A 12,141-nucleotide genomic window follows, 5' to 3' on the forward strand; every position below is an offset into this window, starting at 1 on the left:
TAACACATTTTTCATGTGTGACTGTGCTGAGCTGTCGGGTGCTCGTTGTCTCAGCGCTCAGCACAATCCATTTATCTGCTGTTCGTGTGGATGCCATAGGGGTTGCTGTCGGAGCTCCTCTGGAATGAAGCACGAATTAAATGTACCATTAAAACAGTGTAATCGCAGCCACTTAATGAGTTTGATTCTCTCCCTTTTCCCGTGTTTGGCCGTGCCCCATCTCATTTGATTTGGTTTTCACAGGTTTTTAGGAACACTCGATTTGCTTCAGCCCAGGCCGTGTCTCCCAGCCCTGCTCTGGGCTTGGAAGCAGGAACCTGGTGGCAGGAGGTGGCCGTCGGGTGCGGGTCCGGGGCTGTCCTGGTGCCACAGGGAGGTGACACCACCGGGCTCTGCCACACCACTGGCACCTCTCACCACGTGCCACACAGCCTGAATTCGGTGAAACCAGCAGGGGAGAGCTCCAAATGTCCCAGGAGGGCTGTGAGGGGTGGTGGGCTGCGGGGCTGCGCAATGCTCGGTGCTCCTGGTGCTGCCATCTCTGGGCTCCCCGCTGTGTTTGCAGGTTTAATGTTTTGACTATTCCCTAATTTTATGGGGAGAGGGAGAAGCCCCAGAGAAGCTGTTGCTGCTGCGTGTAACCACTGTGAGTGCTCTGTGGGTAGCAGGAGCCTCGGGGGGCGGCGGGGCTGGGGGCACCCCCTGCCTCCTGCAGGAGCAGTTTGGTGTCTGGGTGTTGGGGTTGCAGAACGCTCCGTGGATGTGTCAAAGCAGCATTTTACTGCAGCCTTGTTCTCAGAAACATCTGAACCGTTCTCGCTAAAACTTCCCTCAAAATTTCAGCCCGAGGCAGACGCTCAATATGGAAACCATCAGAGCGAAGTGACTCGCCTCGCGCAGAGATCCAGGCGAGCGATAAGGGGGTCTCTCAGAGCGCTGGCTGATCGCTGGATGTGGCGCTGCGATCCACAGAGCCTGCAGCAACCTGGAGGTGACGGGGCCACCCGCGACCCTGTGCAGCCCTGGGCATCGGTGGCACTGCTGCAGGCGGGCAGGGACACGCAGCACCACCCTGCAAGGCGCAGCCCCACGGCTTGCCCAGCTTCAGCACAGCACGTTCCTGGCCACTGCTGCCTGCAGTACCCGGGGACCCAGCAGAGGGGACTGGGACGGGGGCGCTGGGGGGTCCCCAGCAGCCGGGGGTGCTGCGGGGGCTGCGCTGCGCGGGGGAACCCGTCCCGAGGAGGCAGCGCCGCCGTCGGCCTCGGCTGCGCTTTGATAACTGTGCAAATACTCAGCAGGCAGCACGCTGGGCTGGGGCGGCTGTATTATTTACAGAGAGGCTCGGGGAGTCTCTGAGGAGAGCCGGCACAACTCGCATATTAAAACAGAAATCGCAATTAACAACAAAAAAGGGCATTTCTGTAACATTTTTATTGAAGTCTTAATGAACAAATAAAGAAGCGGAGAAATCTGCATATGTGCTTGTGAGATATAAAACTGACTGAATCAAGATGAAGCAGCAAGAAAACTTGGCTTTTCTTATCTTCTGCAGGATAAGTAAAACCAAACAGCAAGGAGGGGAGGGGAAGGGGGGGGAACGAAAGTGAAGGCTGATGCGGGAAGCGGGGGGCCCCGGTGTGCGGCTCCTGTGAACCCAGCGAGATCCAGGGGCTGCCTTGACAGAGGTGCCTGTCTGTGTTCCCTCTGAGCTGTGCTGAGAGGATTTGGAGGGATTTCTGAGAACGTCTTGGAAAAAGAAATTGGAAGCTGAAAAAGCGTGGAAAAGCAGGGGTTTTAACCCAGAAGCTGTCCGGGCACCGCACGCTGCCTGCCCCACGCGGCGGGGGCTCGGCTGGCTGGGGATGCTGCGCTGGGGGGACGGGGAGGATGCTGGGGTTTGGAAAAGCTCGGGGCAGTGATGGTGATGGGAGGGCACTCGGGGGGGCTGTGACCGTGGGCTGCTGCTGCCTGTGGCCCCGTGCAAGGGGAAGAAGCCAGGCTGAAGGAAAACCACGGCCCCATCCCGTGGGAGCGTGCGCAGGGCCACCTTCCTGCGAGCAGGGGGGTGTCGGGGCTGGGGGCTGACCCCGATGGGGAGGATGGAGGCTTTGGCCGGAGTTTTGAAGGTAACCCTAAGGGTGCACGTGGACCCCCAGTGCTGGCATTGGCTTTGTGGAGCTTCCAGCCCAGGGCCCCCACACCATGCTGGAGGGCGCAGGGAGGTGGTGGAGGGGTCGGGCAGGGCAGAGACACCTCCGAATATCCCAGGCTGCAGGAACGCCTGAGCTGAGAGGCACTTATCTGGTGCTGAGGGCGGCGAGGCGCATCAATCCGAGTCGGGAGAGGTGTATTGAGGAAGGAGGCAGCGTGTGGACCGAGCAGAGCAGCAGCGGGCGCCGGGTGGGTGGCGGCCGTGCAGGCAGGTCGGGGATGCAGCCGCAGCCGTGACAGATGAATTCTCTCTGCCTTCGTCTCCGTGCCCTCTCCCTGTCTGTCCAGGGAGCAGAAATCTGCTTCGGAAAATCCTCTGCAGCTTTTTGTGTCCCAGGGGCACACGCGACTGGTTTCCTCCCCTGCCTTCCAAGTTTCCAGGAGCGCGGCAGGCCCGTTCCTCGGCGCAAGCAGCTCCGCTGAGATTTCTGCAAAATATTCCCCAGAATGATTTATGATACTCCTTCGGCTAATTTTTAACTCTGATTGCTTCTCCTTCTCTTCAGTGGAATTTAACTAGTTTGTCTGGAATATTAATAATTAAACATCGCGGAATTATATCCCGAGCAGTCTTTTCAGATGAACGTTTGTGATTGTTTTAAAGCGCGCAGCGCCGGGTTTTAGTGGCTCTTTGATAGAATTCTGCTTCTTTCAAACTGCTGACACCAGTAACCCGATAAATTAGCAGATGATAGAGGGAAATCTCCTGGCTGGTTCTGTTGGTTTTATGGTTTGATTTGTTAATAGGAGTTTTGGGTCGCAGCCAGGCATTCCTGAACTGGCAAAGGGAAGGTTTTGCCCTGTGGTGCAGGGGCAGATGCTGGGCTCGCAGTGCTCGGCCCCATGTGTGCCCGTTTGGGCTCCGTCCCGTTGTGCTCAGGAGGCCGAGCTGCCACGGGGGTGCTCGGCACGGCTCAGCCTGCAGCACTCTGCTGCTGTCTGCTGTGCTGGGGGCTGATTCCAACGATCTCTGCTGCAAAGAAGGATTCTGCCTCCTTCTGCTTAATGCTGATAATCTGCCCGCAGCCGTCCCTCCTGGAGCTAGCACCTGGTTAATCCTCTTCCAGGAGGAAAAGAGAGGAATAATGGGACCAGGATGAGTGGGGTGCCTGCTCCCCGGGCTGTCCGGGGCTCTGCACGGCTCTGCCCGAGGGGCTGCTCTTGGGGGGCTCCAGGGGGACCACCCTGGGCTGGGGACCCGTCCCCAGGGGCCGCCAGCGCCCGTCCTGCTCCTGCCTTGCCAGCTGCCGTGCAGCTGAAGTTTCATTTATTCTGAAGGGAAAAGAATTCACATCTTCCCAACCAACGCGAACCCAAATACAAATAAATTTCTCTCAAAGTGCAGTCGTTGGAGAAAACTAAAGGCCGTTAGTCAGGCTGACATCAGAGGAGCCGCATTCGCTCTGACAAGCAGCAAAGGCTTATGTTTTATTCACCAGGCCTGAAAAATACCTTCCCGAAGAGGGGGCCCATAAATAAACCAGTGTGATGAATATTACACAGGATAAAAACTGATAAAGCAAGGGCCCTAAACACAAGATGCACAACGAGGTTAGGAAAGCACATGGTTTTCATCGCCTCCAACCCTGCGTGACGGGCTGGGGAGGTGGGGGCCAGGGAAGGGGAAGCCACTGCGGGGATGCTCCTGGCCCCGAGGAGACGGGGGGCACAGGCAGAGCCGTCCCCTACTCACTGCCACCCGGGTTCACAGCCTCCCTCACCGAGTGTGGGACCGTGCCCAAGGCTCAGCCCCTGCTGTTGTAATCCTCTGTACAAAATACCTGTTAAGCTCTGCTTCTGGGAGCGAGCACTGATTTGAGATTCCCGTGATCATAAGGAGCGCCCTCGGAGCTGTTCTGCGTCCTGAGGTGTTGTTCGAGCGTCTCTGCCCTTCTGCAGCCTCTGCCCTGCCTGCTGCATGCGGGTGACGTTGGCTGCTGGGTGCAGGAGCCAGGCTGGCACCAAGTGCCACCGGGTCCCCGTGGGTGCCACCAGTGCTGGAGGATGCTCACGGTCTCCACTCGCGGTTGTTTTGTGCGCGTGGTTGCTCAGGGCCCACAGAAGCAGACCTCAGGAGGGGAACAGTTCCTGGTGACCCAGCCTGAAAAAATGCCTCCTTCTGCAGATGTGTTTTTGGGGGTGTTTCTGCAGCACTCGGCGTGTCCGGAGAGTGCTGGGAGCTGCTGGGTGCCCGGGGACAGGAGGTGGCCGGGGCTGGGGTGCCCTGGTGCTGCTCGGGGGGCAAACGCTGCCTGCGTGGGGCTGCAGAGTCACGGGGCAAAGCGAGCAAGGGTTTAACAAACAAAGCTCTCCGCTGGATCGGGAGGGGGTGTCGGAAGAGGCGTCGTGATGGATATTAATGCAGCTTGGAAATGCCATCTCGCAGGGCTGTTATTTCATCTCCCCACAATCTCTCTGAATTTCTCCGCAGCCCAGCAGTGGCAGTGTCGCAGTGCTGGCCCTGCCTGACGAGCGCGGGGGCTCGGCGCAGCCCCCAGCCCGGCCCCTCACCAGCCAGGGGTGGCAGCGGCAGCTTCCAGGGGCTCCTCCTGCCCGAGGGGCTGCGCTGAGAGATGGAGCTCCCTGGGGGAAAACGGCGCTTGGTGGGGGCACGAGCCCGGGGGCAGAGGAGGAGGAGGAAGGGAAATGGCTTCAGGAGCCCTTGGAGCCGTGAGCGTCCCAGCCGGGGCTGCCGGCATCCCCCAGCCCCTTCTGGAAGCCCCCAGCTCTGCCTCTGCTTGGGCTCGAGCGCGTCGGCGAGCTGCGTGCGGTGCCAGGGCTGAGCCGTGCCGGGGGTGGGTCTGGGGGCTGCCCTCACCACTGCGCTGGGGGTCCCGGGCTGGGGCCGCCCCCGCGCGTTTTGCCGAGGGCTCGCGGTGGCTGCGGGGTTTGTGCAGAGCTCCCTGCGCAGCGCCAGGCTCCCGCTGGCTTCATCTGCCTTTAAGTTTCCCGACCGTTTGCCTTCCCTTCTCTCCACCCAATTTAAGAAAAACAAAACCCAGGCTCCTCGGGAAGCGGCGGCGGGGCCGTGTCTTTGTGCAGGTCCCTCCGTGTCTCCGAACAGCAGGCCACAAACAAAACAAGAAGCATTTCATTCAAAAGCCGCACGTTCAAAGGCTGCAGGAGGAAGTTTGCACAGATTTATGCTCCGTAATCCCACGTTTGGCAAATTCTATGTAAACTGTGTGCAAATCTCCTTTGAAAAGTTCCTTTGCTCTTCCTCGCAAAGCCAGGGCTGGACCACACGGGCAGCGGGAGCAGCCCCCTGCCCCGCGCCTCCCCGCGGAGCGGGAGGCAGGAACCTTGAAATACGAGCACTTAGCTTTTTATTACACCATTTAATTGCTGCCTGACAGTCTAATCCACCATTAAAAACACCAAAGCTCAGGGGAATTCACCATTGTTATTCCTCGTGTCTCTCCCCCTCGCCTCAGCCGCCGGCTGCCTCCTCTGCCCCTCGCCGGCCCCGGGACATGACCCCCGCGTGCACCGGGGGGGCACCCAGCGTCTCTGCACCTCCCCTGAGCACAAACTGGGGGTGCCAGTAAGGAGAGGTGCGTAACTGCAGGTGCTGTGCTGGGCAGCAATGGGGGCCCGGGCTGTTGGCCGTGCAGCAACCCCAAACCCCGTGCATGCAGCAGAGGAGCGGCTGCGGGGCGCGCTGCGTTGCCAAAATGCCACCTCGCTGGCGTGTGGGGCGATGCCTGGTGGATGGAACTGCTGCACTGAAACCCGGCCTGAGCTCTGGGCTGGAGCTGGCTGGGAGGTTGGAGCATCTCCATCCTGATGCCGCCTTGTTTGGGACCCGTCTCCCCCTGTGGGGGGCTGTTCGTGTCCCCATGCAGCAGGGGAGCAGCCAGCCCCCGCCGCGTGGGGATGCCCCTGCGCCCCCCACCAGCCGCTTTTGCATCCCGGTTTTGTGCATCCCGGTGCTGTAGGCATTCTCCTTGCCCGGGAAGGTGGGCTGGCCACAGGCAGGCCCGGAGGTGGCAGCGGCTCAGCGCACACCAGCTTCTCCAGAATTAGAGGCTTTGCCTTCCTCCGCTGCGATTTGGAACAGGAGATGAAAGCAACCTGAGCGGTGGTGAGCCATCCTCTCCCTGTCCTTGGCTGCCCACGGCTGCTGCTAGAGAGCTGCTCTGCAGATGCAAAAGCCAGTTTGGAAAATAGCTTTTCACATTGGATACGGGTTTTGCAAAGCTTTTTTTCTTTTGAGCTGCAGATCTTTGTGTGCTGGGCTGCGTGCCCAGATGGGTGCTGGGGTGCCGAGGAGGCATGTGGGGCTGTGCGCACGCATCGCATCTGCCTTGTTCTCCCCGGGGCTGGCTCATCGGGAAGGGGTTTGGGACCCGGTGTCCTGCCCCACTCCTGGTGCTCCCCAGTGGCAGGGGCAGGTGGGGAGCAGCTCCCGTCCGTGGGGCCCCGCTGCTGCCTGCCAGCCGGGGAGGGGGCTGGCGAGGAGATGGGCTCGGCCGCCTCTCCGCACGAATCTTGCTCATGCTCTAAGTAATGATTTGTCTTTTTTTTCGACTTCTCTGTTGTGTAAAAATAATGGTGCTGGCTGACATGGCAGGGTGTATTGATCGGGCGCACGAGCGCAGCAGCACTGAGCCTGGGGAGCAAACGGAGCGCGGTGGTGCCCGGCCCTGGCCCCCCTGCCCCGTGCCCCCTGGGGGACATCGGTCTCAGTGCGCCGCAGCCCAGGCCCTGCTGCAGCTGATGGACAAATCTGACTGCAGCTGGGGGCTGTGATCGCAGCAAGACCCCCAGGGCCAGGTGTTTGGAGCTGCGGGGTACCAGGGATGTGACCCCAGGTGCCTGTGATGGGCTCCCCCTGGCACTGCTCCAGGCTGGGTCCTGGGGGAGGCTGCTTGGAGCGGGGGCTGCTGCCACTGCTCGGGGCAGCCGGGAAGGATGGGCACAGCTTTGTGCCCGGCTGCAGTGAGCTCAGCACCGGGCATGGCCCCGCTGCACTGTGCCAGGCTGGGCAGCTCCAGGACGCCTCGCTGCGCCCCGGCCCCACGGAGCCCTCAGGAGGCTGTGGGCACGGCCGGGTCCCGGCACCATCCCACCTGGGGCACGTGGAGAGGCTCGCTGGGGCAGGGGGGGCACCGCTCACTGCTGGGTTGCAGCATGAAGCATTTAATGAAGGAAGGTCTGCACAGAAGTAATTTGAGTTTATGGGGTGCAGCGTAATAGCATCAGCTGTAATTTTTATGGGGCGAGAGGGGGACTGGAAGGTTCAGGTGTTGGTGCTGCCGCTCCCATCCTCAGTCTGCATCAGGCTCCAGCCAGGAAGGCTTTGTGGTGCCCTCGGGCACTTTTTTTCTTAATGAATCCTGGGCTCTATCAAATGTTAATCAAGGTGATGGTAATAATGAAGCTGGGAGGGGTGGGTGCTTAGCTGGAGAGGGCTTAAGCTGCTGCTGTGGGAAGGATGCCTGCCCCCGGCTTCCCTCAGGAGGGGTGGAGGCGAGGGGGCTGCTGGTGACCCCACGTTGTCCCGGCCTCCCCAATCCTCTGCTAAACGTGGTCGTGGGCAGGGGGGAGCTGGGCTGTGCAGGGTGCTGGGGCCGGTCCCTGCCGCACCGTCAGGGCTGCCCCGGTTGGGGGCACGGCCCCGGGTCCCCAGGCATCCCCTGCTGCATGTCGGCGGCTGCCCTCCCCCTGCCCGCTGCTAGCAGTGTATTAAAAAAACATAATTGATTTTCCTTCCTGCTAGTGCTTAACCTGGACTTTCCCGCTGCAGCAGCAGAGGGCCCTGATTACAATATCTCTGAAGAGGCCAGTGAGTTATAGTAATGGACACTCTTCTAGCTGTCTGTGCCGCTCATAAATCTATCCCCTCCTGAAAGTGCAGATGGTCCATAATCGTCCATCATCCCGAGCCGAGCGCCGGACAGCGTCGGGGTGGGTTTCTCCTCTGAGGCTGCTTTTTCTGCAAGCTAAACGGAACTGCGACTGGGCGCAGGCTCTCTCCGTAATGGAGTGCGAGCAGCTCCGCCGTCAGCCGTGATTTAGGAGCGAGCAGACAATAAATATCCCCGAGGCTGGGGCTGCGAGCAGCCCGCGGGAGGGGAGGGGAGCGGGGCCGGTGGTGCTCTCGGGCAGAGCCGCGTTGTGTGACCCGCTGCAAGGGGGCTGCGAGGGGGCTGCGAGGGGGCTGCAAGGGGGCTGCGAGGGGGCTGCCTGCCCCCGGCGTGCCTGTGGGTGATGGAGTCACACCGCTCAGCCAGATGCAGGCTAGTGGCAGGGCTGTGCTGCTTGGTGAGTGCCTCAGGTGCCGTCCTTCCCCGTGTGCTTTATGGGGTGTCCGTGCTGCCTCGTCTGAGCCTCCCTCGCCCCTGCTATGCACAGGTGGGCGCTGGTGGCGGAGCAAAGCGCGGCTCCGGCTCCTGTGCGCCCACCCTGAGCCCACGGCAGTGGTGGGGATGGGTGTAGAGAGGGGGGCAGTGCCTGGGCAGTATTACTCTGGCACTGGGCACCCCCCGAGCTCCATCCAGAGCCTTCCTGCCCTCCCCATCACAGCACTCCGTGTCCCAGCACCATTGCTGTGGGGAGGGCTCTGCTCCCTCCCCGCAGCGACATATCGATGCAGCGTGGGGAGCGGGCGATACCCAGCCACGGTGCTAAATGTCTGCATCGACTCCCACCAGGGTCGATACCGGCGTGGTTGTGATGATTTTGTTTGATATTTAGCATCGGAAACGTGCGCGTCCGAGCCTGCGAGTGCCTGGGGACGCGGGTGGCAGGCGGCCGGCACCGTGTTCGCTTCAGGATTCCCAGTGCTGGGCACCAAGGACCTGGACCTCGTATGGTTGCTGTCACCAAGCCTCTTCCAAGGGAGACTCGTCCCCAAGGGCTGGGCTGGGGGTCCCAGCAGGGTCCCTGCCCTGTCCCCTGCGCAGCCCGTCCCAGCAGGACCCTCTTGGAGCCGCAGGTGCTCGCCGCAGGGCTCGGAGGAAACGCTGGAGCTCTCCTCCCCGCAGCCTGTCCTGATCACAGAGCTCCCCGCTGCCTTTTATCGGAGCTGCCTCGCGGCCAAGCCCAAGAAGCTGCCCCCGCCTTGCCGAGTGGCCTTATTTACAAGAATCCCCCTGGCATGGCCTTTAAGCGCTTCCATTAACATTTTTGCATCTTGCTTATTGCAAGCCCGGGCCCGCAGAGACCCTCGCGTGGCAGGCAGCAGGCAGCTCGCCGGAGCACGAGGCTCGCTTTAATTGGTTTGAAGCTCTCGCTGCCGGCCGTGGAGGGGTCTCTTTCCTTGAGTAATGACCTGGAATTTGATCACGCGGCTTTTATTAGATTGTGAGCCTGGAAGTGTAACCGTCCGGGATCAAAGCAAAGCAGGCGCTGCCGTGCGCTGAGAACCGCGGGGCCAAGGGACAGGAGCCTCGTGCTGGCGGCCGCCCCGGCAAATTAAAATAACCCAGCAACCCCGTGAAGGATTGGAGCGCCTAATCACGGAGCCACTGCTGCGCTCCAGAAGGCACGTGAAGCCAGGGCAGCCCCGTGGCTGCAGGACCCGGTCCTCTGCTGAGCTGCCCTGGGACTGTCCCTGTTCCCCCGGTGCCACCAGGGACACCCCGCTGCCAGCCAGGAGCGCTGTGCTGCTGGGCTCAGGCAGCTGAGGCACAGAGGTCCCCCGTCCCCCTGGTGCCCCCAGGCCCCTCCTGCTGCCAGGCTGGGCTCTGGTCCCTGGTGGCAGTGGGAAATTTCCTTCCCGTGGGTCCCTTACACCTCTCCGTCTCAGGAGAAACCCCACAGCCTCCGGGCAGGGCTCCATGGCCCTTGGTGGGACATGGAGCTGGTGGCACCCCCGGGGCAGGCAGGGCACTGGGGGCTGTGGGGCTGGGGCAGCCCTGGGAGCCCCCCGCTGCTGGCACCGCAGCTCTCCCTGCTGCTGGCAGCGGCCCTGGGGGGGTCTGGGGGCTGCTGCCCTGTGCCCACCCGCACCGGGGCCGCCGAGGGCAGCGCTGGAGCCGGGCGAGCCGGGGCAGGGAGAGCAATTGCAGCGGTGATTAATGGCTGTGCTGGCGGGAGCTGACAGCTCGCTGCGCCCGCAGTGCCGATGAGCAGCTGGATGCTCCGCTCCCGACAAGCTGCTCCGAAGGCTCCCCGGCCACCGGTGCCGAGGGCGAGCCCTGCGCCCGCTCCCCTTGCCAGCCAGGCCCCCCGGTGTGCCCCCGGCCAGAGCCCGCGCGCCCTGCATGAGCCCCCCCCTGCAGCGAGGGGGAGCGGGGCTGGTTTGGAGACTCTGGCAGCATCAGCTGGGTTTATTAAGCTAATAAAACAATGTTAAGTATCCGCACACTGGAGCCCCCTGAGGTCTCTTTATGTGCAGAGAGGAGCCGGGGGATCCCAGTGCCTCCAAGCTGATGATTGCTCTGTCACGCTAATAAATAGCGGGGCAGGTAGCACCGGCACTGCGAGCAGGGGATGCGCTCCCACCACTCCCGTGGCTGGACCCGAGGTGCTCCTCGTGCCGGGCACCCTGAGAGCCCCCTGGTGAGGTCTCAGCAGGTGGCACAGCCGAGGGCACCCAGCCCCAAGTGGCTGCACCTCTCCAGCGTGTCGGTGGCACCTCCGTCCCCTCGTGCGTGTGGCTGCGCTGCGTGGGGGGCTGCAGCACGGCTGCAGAGCATTGCCTCCTGCTCTGCCTCCACCCCGGGACCACGGCCGTGCCCCTGGCCGGGCACTGCCTGCAGCTTCCCCTCGCTGCAGCACGCCCGTGCTGCATGGTGGTGCTCGGCGATGCACTGGCAGCATGCAAAGCAGGCCGTGTATAATAGATAATAATTAATAGACTGCTCCAGCGGCTAGCTAGGTAAGTAGATAAATAATTTTAATTATCCTTGGGGAGGCTGTAAATTCGCGCACAGCCCTTTATTAAACTCTCTGTTTACAACAGTCATTTATATTGTGTGTCATTTTGCATAAAACCCCCTTGGGGCTGAATAACGCTGCGTAATAACGGCTCCTTTATTACCAGTGCCTCTGCCTCAGCACCGCTGGTGGCGTGGGCTGGAGCGTGGTGGGCAGGGCTTGGGGGCAGTGCGGGGCCGGGTCCCCCCCCATGGCTCCAGCCAGGTGCCCGGCAGCTCCGTGTGCCCTCACCCAGTGTCTGCTGTCCCAGAGTTTGAGCTGCTGAAGCCCTAAAGCTCAGCTGCTGGGGCAGTGGGGATCCAGGAGCTGGGTGGCCGTGGGATGTGAGCACCCTCCCAAAGGATGTTTTTGGGGACAGCTGGGGTGTTCCTCCTGAGGGCGAGCAGCTGGACCTCGCTGTGCCAAGTGGGCACGGTGCTGCGCTCTGCTCCCCCAGGGCAGCCCCCAAGGGGTCCCCCGGGACCCCCGGTCCTTCCCAGCGGAGTTTGTGTCTTTGTGCTGATAGCAGGGTATTTTTTCCCCCTTTTTTGCGCATGTCTCTCAAAAGAGCCATAAATTCCGAGCTGTGAAATCCCGCTGCGTCAGCAGTCTGCAAAATGAATTGATATTAAACGCGACAAAAGTCTCTCTAATTCACCCTGGCTAGTTTCTGCTTCCCTCCCTGAAGACGTAATTGAAAAGTGGAAGAATGGAGATTGCCATCGCCCCTGCCTGGAATAACACTGAGCCGCCTATTACCGAGAATCTCATTAATTAAGGATTATTTACAAATAACCACCCTCTCGCAGAGCCGTGCACGCTCCCCGTTCACGCGCGCGTGCCCCCTCCTGGCACACACACGTGTGCACACATGGCCCCGAGCTCGCTGGTGCCTGCCCCTCACCCCGGCTTTCGTGGGGCCACGGGAAGGGGTCCCGCTGGGGCAGGGGGTGGCAGGGCTGCGGGCGAGCGGGGATGCTCGTGGTGGCAGCAGAGCCGGCCGCTCGCTCTCCGCAGTGACCTCGCAGAGGCCTGAGCTCCGTTGACTGATTTGTTTTCAAT

General features: G+C 61.5%; 1 protein-coding gene and 1 long non-coding RNA gene across 16 annotated transcripts in view; one reads left to right on the plus strand and one right to left on the minus strand.

Moving 5' to 3' along the window:
- Positions 1-12,141, plus strand: part of RBFOX3 (RNA binding fox-1 homolog 3) — a 165,026-nt gene that overhangs the window by 106,486 nt on the left and 46,399 nt on the right. The window lies entirely within an intron of this gene.
- LOC137841849 (uncharacterized) lies at positions 1,417-5,829 on the minus strand. The gene is made up of 2 exons (XR_011088787.1): positions 3,996-5,829; positions 1,417-2,642 (listed from the first exon to the last, which is right to left on the minus strand). It is a non-coding gene; the product is annotated as an uncharacterized lncRNA (long non-coding RNA).

The sequence above is a fragment of the Anas acuta genome, chromosome 18 (assembly GCF_963932015.1).
Source record: "Anas acuta chromosome 18, bAnaAcu1.1, whole genome shotgun sequence".
Lineage (NCBI taxonomy): Eukaryota > Metazoa > Chordata > Aves > Anseriformes > Anatidae > Anas > Anas acuta.